The sequence below is a fragment of the Ambystoma mexicanum genome, chromosome 3p, assembly GCF_040938575.1.
Source record: "Ambystoma mexicanum isolate Mex_15411 chromosome 3p, UKY_AmexF1_1, whole genome shotgun sequence".
Classification (NCBI taxonomy): domain Eukaryota; kingdom Metazoa; phylum Chordata; class Amphibia; order Caudata; family Ambystomatidae; genus Ambystoma; species Ambystoma mexicanum.
The window spans coordinates 982,079,882-982,094,569 of record NC_090925.1 but is presented as its reverse complement, the minus strand read 5'-3'; positions in this window follow the sequence as shown (position 1 = coordinate 982,094,569).

Here is a 14,688-nt window from a genome sequence, read left to right as displayed (position 1 = left end):
CTTCACTGTTCTGCCCTCAACTGGGATGCCCCTGAGTGGATGCCCGTAGAAAGTTCAGAAGAGATGACACATGCTCTTATCACCTGATCACCTAGTCCATAAGTGGTTGGTCCCTCTGATATTGTCCCTGCTATTGTTGGGATGAGGCAATTTCTTCCTGATTGGTGTTGCAAGAGGAGCCCCGTGTAGCTTTTGGCTGGATATGGGTTTGGTTTGAAATAGCTGCAGGAAGTGATTTCAAGGATCCAAGATAGCCACAGGAAGTGATGTCACAGATGCAATATGGCCACTGGAATTGATGTCAGCGACCAATCCAAGATGGAAGAAACCGAGCGTCATTCTCTTAAAGGAGCCATCACCAGACAGCTGGTTAAAAAATAATTCTGGACCATCTCCCCCTGTACTGCCTTAGTTTTATTTTCACCTTTGAAGCCAAAAGGCAGAGGAAACAAACCAGACCAGGTATTTGTCTGTGAATTGGAGTTGAGAGGATTTCGAGCATATAATTAGCGCAGTCCCAAACCAAACCTCCTGTAAATTCGATAATGTAACACTGTGTTAAAAGGAATTGTAGGTCATTTTAGGGTGGGATTAGCAGTCATAGCCCAGGGATGCTTGCAATTGGCAGTGCCTCTGCAATCCTGACTGCATCCTCTTCGAAAGATACCTCACACCAACTAGCAAATACTCTGGGGCCACACATCTCAGAGTTAAGGGGGGTCATGACAGCCCCTCTGTCAGTATGATCAGGCACTGGTGAGGATAGGAGCAGGCCGAGGAATGTGAGGCTTTTCCCACCCACATAATGCAGAATACACAACATGGCGAAATGGAGAAGCCTAACCAGTGCTGGCAATAAGGTCCCAGCATTGACCTCACTGGATGCCAACATGTTCTACATTGAGCACACAGATATACCTAAATACACTCCAAATGACTTCTCACATGGATTAAAAATACTGTAAATGTGCCTTTGACATGCTGTATATCACCTCTGGTCCCAGAAAAGCAGTCACTCTGATGCCAAAAATCAGTAATAACAGAACAGAAAATATATGAATGTGCATTAAAATCTTTCTATCTGTCACAAAACGTGACTGTTAAAACCTGCAGAAAAAGGTATTTGCGTGGATCCGAAAGATGCCATCATACTTCTCTATCAAAGTACTCAAATCCAGCCATAAACCTTGCAAATAGGTATCACATTTGACTTGCAGCCTCATTTGAAGGGCTTTCCCCCTCTCCAGACCGTTATTTGAATGGCACTCATGCCATTGGCTGCCATTGGCTGCTTTTCCGATGGGCAGCCTTCTTCTGTTTCTAGTGTACTTCACAGTGGCTCAAAGCACAAGAGACACACACGACGAGCCATTTAGTGAAACCACTTGTGCCCCATGGAAAGATGCCGGAAGAACTCTTTGGCGGTGGTCAGAACACTAGCCACCACTAAAATATTGAAAAAGGGAAGTAATCTATCCTAATTCCACCCTCAGATTCTCTTTCCTTTCTTTTTATACTGGTTGGGCAGCTAGTAGGTTACAATAGATGTGGCCAGTGGACATTGTTTATTTGTGTGGCGTCCTGACGAGCATGTGTTTGTTATTTTCGAGGGTAGGGACCCTTTATAGAAATAGGTTTAGAGAAGGTTTTCTTTAATTTCTTCAATAAACTCAATTGTTGAACCATGCACTGCGGTCCATCTCGAATGTCTGACTTACCACATTATTTTTATTTTGCATAAATAGTACGCAATGGGTCCATGTGCACTGGATTACTGCAGATAGAAACGCATATAAAACAGTATACTCACAAGACAAAAATCTCCCATAAATAACACATGAAATACAATTCCAAAACCATGATGTCAGCTAAATAAATAGCATCCGACATATAGGAACCAGGGAAGGAATAAACCAAAATTTAAAGGAATCACACATTCTTGCAAAAAAAAAGCCACGTTTGACATTTTTCTTCTTGGCCAGTTCATTTTCATTCATTGCTGGATGGAGTTTAGAAGAGCAATATCACCTCGATATTAGCACTTTTTGAATGTGTCTGACTTTCTAAATATTGGAACCGGAATATGAAGAAATCATCATCAACATTGTGCGTTATTTTAACATTTGCCTCCCCTCTGTTCTGAAGCTTCTCAACCGATCCTCAAAGCTTTAGTTTGCTGGCCAGAAAAGAAAGGATAGACAATTCACCAGCTAAACAAACAAGACTGATCAATTTACATTCTGGTGGATGGAGGCAATCAATGCATCCATTTCCAAATTGGAGTTATGTGGTCACATTTTACTGCCCTGATACAGGGGAGTGTAGGATTGTTTAGCGTGTTTTGGGAGCACAGAGCGCAGCACCACTGCACAGGACCAATGTATAGCATGTTTTTTGAAGTGCAGCGCCACTGCATGGGTTTGGTGCATTGATATAAGGTGGTACAGCGAGGCATGTGTTGCCAGTGCAACCTATGGACATGTAAATGAAAACAGGCTATGCAGTCAAAAACGATTTCTAGATATAAAATGCAAATAATTTCTTTTTCACAGTTAAAAGCATATTTTTTTTACATGAAATTCCTCTGTTGCAGGAGACACATTTGAGGATTAATGAACCAACCTCATTAACAAAAAACTAACATGCTAACTCATTAATAAAATAATGTGTTCTCCACTGCAAAATGAGGCAGACTCTGAAAGTAATTTTAAACGTGAATCCAGATTGTATTTTCTGTGCTGCTTTGTCCACAGTATTTGCAGGAAGCAAGGATTCGAATAGCAGGAAATCAGTTTTGTTACAGTTGCTTACTGTAAAAGATTTCTATTGTGTGCAGAGGGAGGAAAGGACATGATAGAATTTTATTGGTTAGGATCCTTTGGTAGGAGGTAACCAGAGTTTTCCTGTATAATCTCGGGGAAGAAGATAGGCAGACACCATCTTGACACAGCTCAGAGAAGGACTGGGTTGATAGCTGTGGATGCCTGATTCCTAAAGCAGATTCAATACTGCTACAGAGACTGGGATTTCCAGTCATGAAGTCCCAGTTTGAGCGACAGCAAATGCTTGTCCTTGATGGGTGAACCTCTCCAGAAGGCGACCAGCCAAAGAAGTTACATGCTGAACAAGCCTGGTAATTATCTCGCTGAAGTGTGGGGGCTGTGTGTATGTGTGCGAAAATATTCAGTCAGAGTATGAGAGGAGATTCCTGTGTTTTAACCACATGTTTAATGTTGCAAATTGAATTCTTGTCCCTCGCCACTCTCTTTTCATTTTGTTACAGATAATGTTGTTACTGTGAGTTTTCCATTTATTTCTGTAAAAAAAGAGTAAGCTCATGTTGAAATGCAAGTTTTATAATACAAACAAAATTATCTGAAAGCAGGCGGGAAGTGTGTTTCATTTTTATCTTGTCCTTTGTGCATCTATCATTATAACACTGGTAATATGGGAAGATCTTTGCACAGTGCAATTGTCATTTTTAAAAGTTGCTAAAAGATAAGACATGGCGGTAGCTGTGTGCATGAATCCATTCAGTGTATGAGTGTGTGTGTTTTCTGAATGGAACATAATAATAACAAAATGAAATAGCCTGCTGCCGAAGGTCTATGAGTCGGCAGAAAGAGAGGCCCTGGACATAGCTCACCAAACGTAAATAAGTTGGTGATAAATACCACATATAGCTTGCTGTCGTAGATAAGTCAGTGAAAACAGCCCATGGTGGCACTCCAATTGGAAATGTGGTGTTTCTGAAATGCAAGCCTGAGGTCTCTCTAGTGATCACACGAACAAACTAAACAAAAATAAGGGGTTCTGGATATTGTGGACACATATATAAAACAAAGGATTTATGCTCACCCATAAATACCACCAATAACGCATACCAACATAATGTATACCACTAAATGTATCAGTGTGCTGAAATAATGTATGTATACTATAGTACTATATACCAAATCTAATCTGAATGCAAAGAGTGATTATTACTGAATTATTTTCATTTTGACGGTAAGAAAATACCGCTAGGCCCCAGATCTATACAAAATACCCAACAGGAGCGAGCGTGCTGGCCAAAGGAAAGTTGCCATAATTAAACCTGGATCAAAAAAGTGGCCGAACTGCAGTGCTATAACCACCTGCATCAAAGGCTTAATAGCAAAACATGCTACATGCTAAGCACATTGCTGAAGACAAGCCACATCGGATAGGGAAGCAATTCCATGACAAAGCAGAGAGGTGAAGTGAACCACCACGCCCTCTATAATCCCAATGATGAGCTGATAGGCTCATTCAACCAGTGTTAAAAGTCACGTGCCACAGTTAATCAGGGATACAATCTTCTCTGGGTACGCAAAGGCGATCTCCTTTCCAGAGTGTGTGTGCTCATTCCACCATACTGAAAGCATCATAGGTGGTAGCTAGTACCTTCCCTCTCCCTGGCACTTCCCTCCTCTCCCTTCCCACTGCACTTTGCACTTCCGCACTTGCACAATCTGTATAAGACAAGGCCTAGTAAGTTTGCTTGTCTTGTCCGCCCTCTGTCTGTCTGCCCCGTGTCTTGTCGCGCCTGTAATTGTGCAGCACATGCAAGTGAGTCACAGTGCTGTCTTAGGGGGTACTTTTAGGATGTGAGTTAAAGTAGCTTTCTACCAGGGTGACTGGCCTCTGTTAATCACTTTTAATCTCCATTTTACTAATTAATACTGCCTGGAAATGATATGTTATGTTATTAAAGCATTGTTTAATACAATACTCACCTGACCTGCTAGGCATAGCCTCCCCCTCTATACAGATCTCCCAAATTTAGCAGGGGTTCTGTCCCTAAATTGCATTGTATGATATTCAGATTGCATTCATAGGCCTCCCTCCCACTATACAGATCTTTCAAATTTAGCAGGGTTTGTGTTCCCAAATTGCATTGTATGAGATTCAGATTGCATTGATATGCCTCTCTCCCACTATGCAGGTACCTCAAATTTAGCAGAGGTTCTGTTCCCAAATTGCATTGTACGAGATTCAGGTTGCACTGATAGGCCTCTCTCCCACTATACAGGTCTCTCAAATTTAGCAGGGGTTCTGTTCCCAAACTGCATTGCATGATATTCAGATTGCACTGATAGGCCTCTCTCCCACTATATAGGTCTCTCAAATTTAGCAGGGGTTCTGTTCCCAAACAGCATTGCATGAGATTCAGATTGCACTGACAGGCCTCTCTCCCAAGATACAGATCTCTCAAATTTAGCAGGGGTTCTGTTCCCAAACTGCATTGTATGAAATTCAGATTGCATTGATAGGCCTCTCTCCCACTATACAGGTCTCTCAAATTTAGCAGGGGTTCTGTTCCCAAATTGCATTGTATGAGATTCATGTTGCATTGATAGGCCTCTCTCCCAATATATAGATCTCTCAAATTTAGTAGGGGTTCTGTTCCCAAACTGCATTGTATGAGATTCAGATTGCATTGATAGACCTCTCTCCCACTGTACAGGTCTCTCAAATTTAGCAGGGGTTCTGTTCCCAAACTGCATTGTATAATATTAAGATTGCACTGAAAGGCCTCTCTCGCACTATACAGGTATCTCAAATTTAGTAGGGGTTCTGTTCCCAAATTGCATTGTATGAGATTCAGATTGCATTGATAGGCCTCTCTCCCACTATACAGGTCTCTCAAATTGGGTTCTGTTCCCAAATTGCATTGTGAGTATTACTGTGGAGTGACACTATGATTAGGGGCGCATGCCTCAAAAATAACACAGTGAGCCCTAGCAGCGCCCTTAAAAAATTCACTTTAAATAGTAGATATCCTTAAACCCACATAGCTAGCTCACCGCAGAGAACCGCGTCCAGGAAGACGGGCAGTAAGGACAGCCACGGATAACACCCAACTATATAACCCCTAACCACCTCCATTACCCCTCTCAAGACAGCGACTGAACAAGTCGGCAACACCGGCCGAAAAGACCAACTACAGATAGCGCCCAAACTATTAGAGGACAACGCCCCACATACAATGCTACACCACAAAACAACCAGACCAAAGCATAACCAATTCGCCATCAACAAAAAAAAAAGAAAATCAACTCTCAATCTTAAAATGCTGTGCAAACAACCCATACCGAGGGAAAGAAAAAGAGAAGAAAGAAAAAACACTCCGGAACAGCAAGAAAGAACCACAACTACAGAACGCACCCCTACAGACAGGAAGACAAATCGAACCAACATTGGGAGAAGGGACAAATCCCTCCACTTAACTCCATGCCTTGCTGACAACTGGTCATCAGAACATACCAACCCAATGATACAACCAGCAACATCAAACAACCAAAGGCAACCAGGCAGAAGAAGGATGAACAACACTAGAAACAACAAAAACACGATCGATGCAATAACACCATACATTACCAAAACAAGAGGAACTTCCAATCTACACCCACAATTCCTGTAAGACGAACCCAACAAAGACAAAAATCCAAGACAGCACCTAGAAGAACTTTTCAACGACACTGACACTTCGGCACCAAGACCTCAACAAGCGATAGACCAGAAAAGAAACCTCAAAACCAACCAGAAGACGATGCCAAAAAGAAAGCCCAAACCAAACTACATCTCAAATTCCACTGCAATCTAATAAATGCAAGATCCATGTTGAAACACTCAACAGAGATCTTCGACCTACTCGACAACAACAGCATTGACATCCTATTCTTCAAAGAAGCATGGCTGGACAACAACTACAAAATCACACTCCAAAACGACCTTCCAACCAACTTAAAATGCCTTCAAATAAAGAGGGAAAACAAAAAAGGACGAGGCATCGCCATAGCATTCAAAGAACACCTGAAAATAAAAACAGACAAACCGCTCAACATCATCAACTGTGAAACCATGATCATACACCTATCAGCGAGCCCAAAAAGCAACATCACAGTCATCCTGGTATACAGACCACTAACATATGATGCAACCTGCATCAACAACTTCACAGAAGCCATCACCAACATAGCCATCAACCACGAGCATCTAATCATCCTCAGGGACTTCAACATCTGGTTTGAAGACAGACACGCCAACTCCCTAAACTCACTCATTGGACAACATGCTACCATGAAACTACGACTAGTCAAAGGGGGAACACACTCGGCAGGACACACCCTCGATGCAATCTTTGCCAAGGAAAAACTCATGACCACAGCGCCCCCAATACAAATACTGTGGAGCGACCATCTCATCATCCCATTCGTGATCACTCTGCCAACTCAAGTCTCCATCCAACCCCCTAAACTCACAACCATCACAAAAAGAAAATGGAAACACGTCAAAGAAAGCAACCTATTTGAACAACTGGAGATGACCAAACCCTAAACTACAGAACTAGAGCTAGCTGACCTAGACTGGAAAATGGAGCTACTACACAAATGCATTGCAGATACAATTGACAAGATCACCCCGAAAAAACCGTTCACCCCATCAAAAAAAAGAGCAATGAGAAAATGATTCACCCCACTACTAACCTCCATGAAAAATGAAAACAAACAGATGGAACTGGAATGGAGGAAAGAATACAACCCAGAAAAAAAACACTCTTCTAGAAACAAATCCGCACATACAAGAAGAAAATTCTAAAGGCGAAGAGAAGGGATTATGATGACAGAATCATCAATACCACCAACACACAAAAAGAAATGTTCAACATCATTAAAGAGATGAGAAACCCACCAGGAAGCAGCAACAACCCAACTCCCTCAGAGAAACTATGCAACGGCCTGGCAGATCACTTCAAGAATAAAAATCTATGACATCCGACAAACCATACAAAACAGACCAACCAACCACAACACACAAACAAATGGACCCAACACAGAAGCACAGCACAAACTCTGAATCTTTCCCGAAATATCAGCAGAGGCAGTAACCTTGTTGGTAAAACACAGCAAGAAAGCAGGATCACCCACGGATCCCTCTCCCCCGGACATCTACAAATCAATCCTCGGACAAGGAACGCCAGCAGAATATTAAAGAAACCTTCTAAATCTATCTCTAGCAACAGGAACTCTAATAAGGACCTTCAAATCAGCATATATCAAACCACTTTTAAAAAACACAAGTGGCGACGTAGAAGACTTCTCCATCTACAAGCCTATCTCAAACATTCCCTACCCAGCAAAACTCCTAGAAACCTATGTGTACAAACTAACCCAAGAACAGGTAGAAAAACACCACCTGCTAGACCAAGTTCAAGTCAGCTTCAGACCTGCAAAAGGAACAGAAACAGCACTAGTATCCATCTGCGACGACTTAACAACTAACGCAGACTCAAACACAACCTCAGCCCTCATTCAGCTCGACCTCTCCGCAGCCTTCGACACAGTTAGCCATGACACCCTAACCAAAAGACTAGAAGACATATGCATAACAGACACATCACTGCTATGGCCCAAATCATTCCTAGCAGACAGAACAGAAACCGTATGGATTAAACCCTTCAAATCCACCCCATGAGTTAACGACTGTGGAGTGCCACAAGGATCCTCACTATCACCACTATACTTCTACATCTACCAGACTCCAGTTATCAGAATCTTCAAAAAATACAACATTACATGCTACAACTAGGCAGATGATACTCAAATCATCTACAAAATTGAAGACACCCAAGCCGATCACTCAACCCTAATCGAGTGTCTAAAAGAAGTCTTCAACTGGATGAATGCCAACAACCTGAAAATCCACCCAGGAAAGACAAAAATCATGATCCAAAGACCAAGAGAACGAAACCGCCATCCCTTGGCCAACAGAAATAGGAACCACACCATCACCATCTAAGGTAGTAAAAAAGCTGGGACTCCTGCTGGACAACACCCTAACCTTAGAACCACAAATAAATGCAACAGTCAAGAAATGCTTTTCCCACCTCCACACTGCAAGAAGAATCCTACTGTTCCTCTCCTTTACGCACAAAACACTCAAAATTGTCGCCCTCATCATGTCAAGAATCGACTATGCAAACAGCCGCTACCTTGGAATATCAGAATACCTTCTGAAGAAACTACAACAGATCCAAAATACAGCAGCCAAACTACTCCTCAAATTATCTAGAAGAGACCACATCCTTCCTGCCCTAAAAACATTACACTGGCTCCCAGTAAAACATTGCATCACCTTCAAAACAATGTGCATAATGCACAGGGCAATCAGTGGACAAGGAGCAGAATTCCTACAACAAAAAAAAATAACAATCTACAAGCCAGCGAGACTCCTCAGGTCATACAACGAAACAAGCCTGGAACTAAAACCTTACCGTAAGAAAAAATTTGGAGTCAACTCCTTCTACCACCTAGCCGCAAAAACCTGGAACAACATCCCAAAAGAAATAAGAAACACCAAAGATCACCTAAAATTCAGGAAATTACTAACTACCTGGCTCTTCAACACCACAGACTCAAACTGAAAACCGAAACAACAGAAAGGAAAGAATGAATTAACTTAAGAGGACACTGACAACACCCAGAACCAACCAAGAAACTCCCACCACGACTAGATAGGTAACGCCAAGTCAAATAGAACACAAGCGACACCCATTAAGACAGAATCAACAATCCCAGGCAATTCCAGCCAACATCCTCCCTCGGCCCATAAGTGCTATCAGGTACCACACTGTTAGAGAATTTCTATAAGTTAGCAATCACCACATTCAAACTGAGCTGTGGACCCTAGCAGGTACACTGGCCGTATGAGTGGAAAAGGAAGCCAGCTAAGGTTATGAAGGTAGTTGATGGAAGTGGAGGACAGAAGGGAAAGGGACTGTGAATACCGGACAAGCCCAGATCAGGACAGAGGCGCTGAAATGTCCCCACACCCTTTCTGGTAAGAGTACGCTAACCCATCGCCTCACTTCAAGACAGAAATGCCAACTAACTAATCCACTAACAGCTTCCCCCTCTGCATACACCTCTCAAACTCCAAAGCAAACACAACCACAAACCTACAGCATCACAAACCGCACAAAATTCACTACATTGCAACAACAAAACAAAAACATAGACTCACACAAAAGTACACGCCGACTACCGGCCGCAAAACACCAAAGGCCCAGCCAACGGACCCACTGGGCTGAGGCTGCCAACAGCACATCACTGATCTCTTACACTTGTCTAGCTTCCTCCCACTAACTTACCCCCTCTTTCCCTCTTTGTTTCAGAGCCTCCAGAGCTCCAGGGGACCACTCCGGTGGTGATAGTGCGTGGTACAAATGTCCTTTAACATTAACATTAACATTTATATAGCGCTCTATATATCATTGGTATGACCTCAAAGCGCTGGTAGGTTGAAAAGCCCTCGGTGACCGTTGTCCAGGTCAGTTGAGAGAATAAGGTGTCGTAGGGTGCTTGGGTGCAACAGTTATGTGTGCAGCTGATGTAATTGCCTGATGGTAGCTGCATCCTAGCATTAGGTGTGGCGGTATTGGTATCAGTTGAATGTGTGCAGTCTGACGGTGGACACCAAGGCTGGGTTCTGGCTGCGTTGGGCCTGTAAGACACTGCACATGTGTGCAGCGAGGCCGGTTTGTCATGGGATATAGCTGCGTTGTATTAGAATGATGAGGTGTTTATGTGTTAATGTTCGTATGTGTGTAGCTAGGCCGAAATTAATTGAGGGGTGTAGCTGCACTCTAATTGAGTGATGGTGCAGAGAAGAGAGTAAGCATAGTGCTATGGGAGGAGAGAGTTTGGGTTGAGTTATGATCTAAAACATAGGTAATTAAATTACAGAACTATCTCAGGCAGCTCTTTCTAGTTGTGCGTCGAGCGAGTGAGAGCAATTCTTATTGTGCAGCGCATGCAAGTGAGTCACAGTGCTGTCTCAGGGGGTACTTTTAGGATGTGAGTTAAAGTAGCTTTCTAGATGTGAATCAAGCCTGCAAGAACAATTCCTAAGCGTGTACATAAATCACAGTATCATCATAGCGTGCACCCTCTAGATTTGAGTCAATTGTAACAGGACCAGTTCTGTTAAGGAAAAGCCAAAAGGAGAGTTCTTACGACAGACAGCACTATGCTCAAGGTCAATGAGGACAAATACCTGGTAATATAAAGGGTTCAATAATAAGGGGAGGATTAACATGTCTACTGCAGCAAATATGGTCAACTTCAGTGGCGGCAATGCCTGGTATAGGCTTGTATAAGTAAGTAGGGGTGGGCACAGGACTCAGAAAGCTTGGTGCAGGAATGTGTTATTGTAAACACTAGAAAGATAATGTGATACATAGGCAAGCAAAACGCGGGGGAGAGACAGAGAGAGAGAGAAAGTGCGTATGACCTTGCAACTTGTAACTTTAGGTTTGCAGCAGGCAGCATCTGCTATAAAAGCATATGAAAGAAGCATTACCTTCTCTGTGCAAGGTGGTAAAACAGAATTAAATGATGAGCATTTACCCCACCTTTGACATAATCACACTTCAGCAACCACCACCATGTCAAAAAAGAAAATGAAATTAAAATTTTGCAGCAGCCCACACTGCTTCAGGATCATACAATTATCCGCCCCCCTCCTCCACACCACCTACACGAGCACCAAGTGTAAGGGTGTCTTTGTCAAACCCCAGGGGAGATGAAGAAGTGACAAGAGGCGGAGATGGCGGCAGTGGCAGAACGCAGGGAGGAAGTCGGCCTAGGGCTAGTGCTGTGAAATATTTTGATAAACTCATCTGCATGCCTGGTGTATGTTGGATTTTAACCACCCACAGATTTCCGGTGACGGCATGTCGCTGCACTAAGGGAACACAGAGATGAGGGCCACAGTCAGCACTTACCTGAGATCCCGGCGGAGAGAAGATGGCGGCCTCCCGCTATCAGGAGACTCGGACAGCAGGATTACCATGTTTTGAGCCTCCTCATTGGCTGGGAGGCTGTCAACCTCAAGCCCCCTTGTTGAGTAGTCATTTCTTTTAAAGTATTTGATATAGAGCTATCTGAGTGCTACAGTGATCAACGCTCTATGGAGTTAATTAAACTTTAGCTGAACATCTGTAAAATGACATCTTGGCCGCTCTGTCCCTCATTCACTGGGGAGGTCTCGATCTTCCCTCTGCCCTCGATCCACCAGGTGTCCTGGATTGACACTCGGGGTATCCCCCCCCTGCATCTTTCTCTACCATCTCAGGCTGATTTGTTTATGCAGTGCAAAGGAAAGACTTCAGGCTGGTGAGAAAAAAAAAATGAGAAGTGGCCATCTTCTGGGCTTTGTCTGGAAAATATTTCAGTGTAAGGAATTTAAGTGTTGATTATTTGCATGCAACGAGTCCAAGCCTAATATGACCACAGGTTAAACATGAAAAGACGTAGGTATTAATAGACGCACATTCATTTCCTGCGTGGGCAACATGTGTTACAGCACAATATTGTCTCATTAACACACATGTATGTGTTTTGCGTGAGTGAGAAACTGAAAAAAAGCTTAGAAATTATTTGACAGCATCCATGTGACAGCACAGAAAAAAAAGGTTGCTTGCAACATGATACTACAAGGCAAATACTAAGACCCAGATGGTTTTTGAGATGTGTGTCATTATATGAATGCTTGCCACCCTGAATGACATCACTTTAAATGACTGAATCACTCCATGGGCAGACAAAGCGGAAAAGGTGTGGACCTTTTCTGCTTTATGCGTAAACTCAAACTACACTGTTTCTTTTCTGATCCTGACGTTTCTGACCTTAACGATATGTCTCACACTAATGACGAGCAAGGTTTCCTCAAATTTAGGAACACATGTTCCTTTGTATCTCTGATTTCTGCACCTTGCGTAGACATATTTGAGAAACTGTGCCTCAACGATTTCAAGAAAGTCTCCTTTAAACCACCTAGAAAGAGCAATCTTCATCGTAATTAATTAGCTATTATCCGCTCACTATATGGTGATGCCAGCATCACCATAAGACCTGCTGACAACCTGGAAGCTATTCTTGAAAGGCACCCTGGGAGGTGCCTTCCACCAATGAGAATACTCGGAATGTAGGCTGTATTCATTAAGGAAAGCCTGCATTCTGAGCAGTCTCAATGATGTTGGGCACATTCCTCGTCCGCTCTCCCTTCGCTTAGGACCCGTGTAACTCCCTACATGGGTGCTAATGATGTTTTCTTTTTTTTTCAAAACAAAAAAAAGAAAACCTGCCTTTCTCCCGCCGCCTGACGCCGCACAGTACTGTCAGCCATGCAGTCCCTCATCAATGTCGATGACGCCATCAACATTGAAAACGGACGTCCTGGCTGACACCACTGTGCGGCGTCGGGTGGCGAAAGAAAGGTACGTTTTCTTTCTTTTGTTAAAAGCAGAAAAAAAAACATTAGCACCCATGTAGGGATCTACACGGGTGCTAATGGCGATATGCCCCTCGGTGGTAAGGCTTTCTTATTCAAATCACATCTGAGCATTCCATCCTTTTACTTACTGCTCAAGATTCACAAGGGATTGACCAACCATCCGGGTAGACCTATCGTCGCCTCTACCAATGGTCAGGACACATTGGAGCTAATAAGGTTTTATTTTGACATTACTGGAATTCATCTCTGAAAACGTGTATTTTAGATACACAAATGCATTGTACTTACAGACCAGTGCTACTTCTATGGAGGTCATGATGGCCACCGCCTATGCCAACCTATCCACGCATAAATACGAAATAGAACATCTCTTACAACAGCCAGTAAGACTCAAGGTGCATTGTGCTTCTCTCCCCTTGGTGCTTCCAAGAAGACCCATAGGGAAATAGTAAAACCCATTGCTTCCTTTGGGTAGAAGCCAAGAAACCTTAAACTGGTGTGATTATTACCCTACCGACCGATAGTTTGCTAGAACTGTCTGTTGTGATATAAATAAAGTAGATATTTTTGATAAAACTTTGACTAGACAGCCCATTTTATCATTGGTTGATAATTGTGTCTTTGCTGTGTTGCAACTAACCAATGTTCCACAACCTGTCGGAGATAAGCCTGCCATTCCGTCACCGTTAACAAAATTGGACAAGGAGGTTTATAATTTTCTATGTTATTTTGTTTGGATACCTTCTGGTGTATTAGAGTTGTGGTGCTAAATGTATGTTTAGAAACTAATATTCCCCCTGGACCACTGGCACCCTGGAAGTTGATTTGTCACATTGTGCAGTGCTCAAATCGTGTCTCTGCCTACAGCTTAGTGCTGAGGCCATGTTGAAGCAGTGCTGGAGTGCTGTCTGTGCAGTGCTGGGACCGTGTGCGCATAAAGGGTGGTGTAACAACGCCTGTGACTTGTCAAAAAAAAATTGCTTTTGGAGGCTTTAAAATCCAATGCCATGTCTAAATGTGATATAATCTAGGCCAGAGCCAGATATCGTGTAGCTATAGACAAGCAGAAAGAGGAGTTGGATGACGAGTCATGGGCTCAATTGCTGGATGCCGTTTGAGCACAAGATTCCAAGGAACTTTGAACATTTGTGACTGGTGGGCCTGTAAGAGATCTAAGAGGGCAAGGGGATCCCATGTGGATGCTAGGGCCTGGGTCAGGCACTTTTGGATTCTTTATTGTGGTTCCAAGTCTATTTTGAGTAGTGCAGAATCCATTTCATCTTTGACCCTTTCGCTTAAGGAGGTCTCTTTGCTTATCTCTAAGCAAGCACATAATCGCGCCCATGACCTCATGCCACCCAGGCTGAC